We start from the raw sequence: 4,452 nt of genomic DNA, 5'->3' as shown, positions 1-4,452 counted from the left end.
CGCCATTAGTAATTTTTACTAATGGCGCACCACTGGTGCGCCATTAGTATCTGGTATACTAATGGCGCACCACTGGTGCGCCATTAGTATAGGCCAGGGTGCGCCATTAGTATGCCTCCCAGGGGCCATGTATACCCAGGTGCTTTGGCATACTAATGGCGCACTACAATGGGATGCACCATTAGTGACCGCGGCATACTAATGGCGCACTGTCCAGTGATGCGCCATTAGTATGCTTTGTCATACTAATGGCGCACTGTCATGTGATGCGCCATTAGTATGAATATTAGGTTTTTTTATTTTTTATTTTCTGTTTTTTGCACAGGTTACAAAATGTATAATTTGACAAAATATAGACAACACACATTACTAGTTTAAACTAATGGCGCACTCTGTCATGCACTGTCCGATCGCGACGTCCAACCAAAACCAATCACTCTCACATTCACGGACACAACAGTGACTGCCACCGCTAGGCTGTACTTGAAAAAATCGGATGATCAACATGTGGATTTTCACCCAGACAGATAATTTTAACCCACTGCATCCATCAGAGGACATGGCCAAATTCTGAATTCCTCCATAGGCCTTGACACAGGCCAGCGAGGTCCAGTTCTGAATTTCATGATGTTCTGAATAGAGCTACAGCTTGTATATCATCAGTCAAGCGCATAATTGACACGCCAACAGATTTCTCAGTTGCTAAAACAAGAGGAATTTCCCGCTAAACAACAATAGATATGCGCCGCTTCCAGCACGGGAGAGGGGATCGGATCCGCGCTAGCCAGCCAGTCAATCACCCCTGCCGTGCAATCTCTAAAATGGTGCTGGCTTCGGCGGCAGATGGACAGAAGGAGGTCGTGTGGGAATTGAATGGTGCTGATGACGATCAGCACTTGCCGCAATAACTTACAAGCTCGATTTCGTCGAGTCACCGGATGTAGCTCCTAACAAATGATGTTGCTCCAATGCTACTTAAGCTGTCAGAACACTGTATATAATAGGAAAAAGGAAAGCAGTTAGAGGAACGCCGCCTGAAGTGGAGTTATATAGACAGGAAAACCATATTTTCAAACATCAAGCAAGTACCTGGGACTTGGGAGACGGAAACACGTTCCAAAACCGGAGCGTCTCGTCACCAGCACCAGTAACAATTGTCTGTTGATGTCGATATTGACAAGAAAAAAGAACAGTGAGAACAAATTACACTAGACACCTCTAACAGAAGAACAGAACTAAAACAAAATGTCAGGTCCATAGCATATATAGGGATCAAAGAGGGAGTATTTCACCTGTCCATCAGGGGAGATGGCTAAATATAATACTCTGAATGTATGTCCTGTCAACATGGCAAGCTATACAAATAGAGAGAATGGACACAATTAATAACAAACGAGAGACAGTATGGTATAAATGAGCTACAATGTAAGCTTGTGGCATACCTTTGACATCGTTGGATACCGCCACACTATTATCTGATTCTGGGAGTATCCGTGTGTGCTAACAAGCTCATTCACATTCTTTGACCACACAAGATTACAGACCTGTTAAGACATTTAGCATAATCAGTACATGTGAAGAGCAGCATGTTTTTAAATCTACCCCTTCCACAATTCTACATAAGCAATCCCATGCCTTCAGAACACATGATATCTGTGCAGGTCTCTAACATGACAACTACAAGAATCAATTTTATCTACAGCTACAAAAACATAGCAATTAAAATGTCCATAGACTGTTTCCAAAAGGAATCCATGATGCCATTTTGATATAAATTTGGTGCTTTCTAGAAGGATGGGACTATAAGGACTTCAGTTGGATTATATTAGAGCTGTATAGGTGATCCAAAACTTCAGTTTTTGTACAACAGAGCTCAGCCAGTCTTGATCTTTTCTGATTTTTGCAGGAAAACTAGTGAATTGGTATGACTGAAGTATTCAGTCAGTAACGGTGCTAAAAGGTTCTGAGAGTTATCCGGCTTAAGAGTAGATATGATTATACTTGAAATTTGGAAGTGCAAATAAGAAATCAATTTAATTCAAAAACACAAACAAGGGCTGCATGTAGCTGATAGATAAACTAGATAGCTAGATTATTACCTGACTCCCTGTATCCATGGAACTCAAGTGTGTATTTGTGGTCGTATTCCAAAATCTTATGCACCTATTTGCAGTTCAGCCACCAGATGCAAGAAGGCCGTGTAGATCATGATGAAGGATGTTCTTGTCACGACTGCCAGAAGAAAGCAATGAAGAGTTCCATGCAAGAGCACCTATTCGCATGCGATGGCTTTCCATGGTTCTCATTCTTTTACAGCGTGTTGCATCCCATATCTAAATAAGATAACATCGAAGATGATAATCAGGAATTCAGAATTTAGACACCCTTGGAATGTCAAATTGTTATACCAATACCAAACATCAACAGGATTACTAAGTTTTACCAACCGAAATACTGTGGGATAAAAGTACACATCGATAAAGATGATGTTTACATTAGTTCAGGTTATTTACAAAACTTTATCGTTTCCCTCATCCATTGGTGGTATGTGCGCAGCACTGACTTGACGCATTGGTCATGATTTTTTTAGAAGAAATGGGTATAACCAGGAAGAAATAGTATCATCAACTAAGTAACCCCTGATGAAAGTACCACAATGCAAGGCCTGCTGGTGAGCTGTGGTAGTATTGCAAAATTCTGAAACTCTCACAATCTTACTTTGATGTCGTTTCCACAATGCAAGGCTTACTACTGTATTATTTTGTGTCTGAATTGAAGCTTTCGGCAAAAGTAATTTAAAGTGTCATCCTAAACTTTGATAGATCCTGAACATGTCATTTGATCAATTTCAGATGGGAGCAAGATGAAAACCTGGACGGTGCCTTGGTTAGTCCCTACAGCCAGGTGGGTGCCACGCTGCGCCCAACTCACAGAACAAACGGTGTCGTCCGCCCCCAAATCGCAGAGCTTGGTGACCTGCGGAGTGATAAACTTGTTTATTAGGATCTCTCTCTTCAATTCTCAGAAAAGAAATCGTGCGAGGATGACATTGATACCTTGCTGCTGCATGCATTCCACAGGTAGACGCAATTCCCCAATCCGACCGAGAGGACATTGTGCGAAGACCAATCCACGAGGTTGAGGTAGAAGTCGTCCTACAATGCGGGCGCATCCAGCACCTGGCAGAAGTAGCAGGCAGGAGAATCACATTCCCGTGAGATTCTCTCTTTGTATAGGAAAATCATGAGGAAAGATGGAATCTTTGGCGATGAAAGAAGAAGATAAAGAGGAATTCCCCACACCAAGAAAGCAAATCAAGAAGAAACCATGAAATCGGAAGTAATCGACCAACCTTGTAGGGCGACCTGGGGATCTTCCTGGGGCCGGAGCCCTTGGGGGTGAAGATGCCGGGGAAGAGCAGGTCCTGGTCGTCCCCGCCGGCGAAGAGCACCCGCTTGGCGTTCCTCGGCACCTCGGCCTTGAAGCGGAATATGTTGCCGCTGGCGGGGGAGCCGACGAGGGAGGCCGCGGAGGAGGAGGCCCCGGCGGAGGAGGCGAGGCGGTCGGGCGTGTCGGGCCCGAAGAGCGCCGCGCGGAGGAGCGCGCAGTAGGGTGAGGGGGAGCAGCAGATCCGGAGGCAGAGGAGGAGGGGGCCGGGGCGAGGTCGAAGAGCGCGAGGTTGGATCCGGTGCGGCTGGGGATGAAGCGGTCGTTGTAGATGGCGCACCACGTGTGAGTGCGCCATTAGTACTTTTGCAAAAAAAGGAATAAAAAATAATAAAAAAAATAACATTAGTGGCGCACTTTCTGGCTGGTGCGCCATTACTAGTTACAACTAGTAATGGCGCACTTACTATGGATGCGCCATTAGTATGTTTGGACAGGCGCACTAGTTCAATTTTTTTTGATACTAATGGCGCACCGTGGACATGGTGCGCCATTAGTAGTTTCAACTCTAATGGCGCATCAGAAGGTGGTGCGCCATTAGTATATACTAATTGCGCACCACCTGTCTGGTGCGCCATTAGTGTCAATCCCATCTATAGCCCTTTTTCTAGTACGTTCAAATACAATGGGTGCAAAACAGTTGCACACGCGGAATACTCAGGTTATACTTGACGAGCCAAGCATATACAGATATGGCCTCGGAACACAGAGACCGAAAGGTCGAGCGTGAATCATATAGTAGATATGATCAACATAATGATGTTCACCGATGAAACTACTCCATCTCACGTGATGATCGGACATGGTTTAGTTGATTTGGATCACGTGATCACTTAGAGGATTAGAGGGATGTCTATCTAAGTGGGAGTTCTTAAGTAATATGATTAATTGAACTTAAATTTATCATGAACTTAGTACCTGATAGTATCTTTCTTGTTTATGTTGATTGTAGATAGATGGCTCGTGCTGTTGTTCCGTTGAATTTTTAATGTGTTCTTTGAGAAA

The 4,452-nt window shown here is 44.2% G+C and overlaps 1 pseudogene; it reads right to left on the bottom strand.

Annotated features, from left to right (window-relative positions):
* Positions 1-320: 320 nt before the first annotated feature.
* LOC123039409 (protein FIZZY-RELATED 1-like) lies at positions 321-3,726 on the bottom strand (annotated as a pseudogene).
* Between the last annotated feature and the right edge of the window lie 726 nt (positions 3,727-4,452).

This window comes from Triticum aestivum, chromosome 2B (assembly GCF_018294505.1).
Source record: "Triticum aestivum cultivar Chinese Spring chromosome 2B, IWGSC CS RefSeq v2.1, whole genome shotgun sequence".
Lineage (NCBI taxonomy): Eukaryota > Viridiplantae > Streptophyta > Magnoliopsida > Poales > Poaceae > Triticum > Triticum aestivum.
The sequence above is the reverse complement of the archived record's forward strand: the minus strand, read 5'-3'. Positions and strand labels throughout refer to the sequence as shown.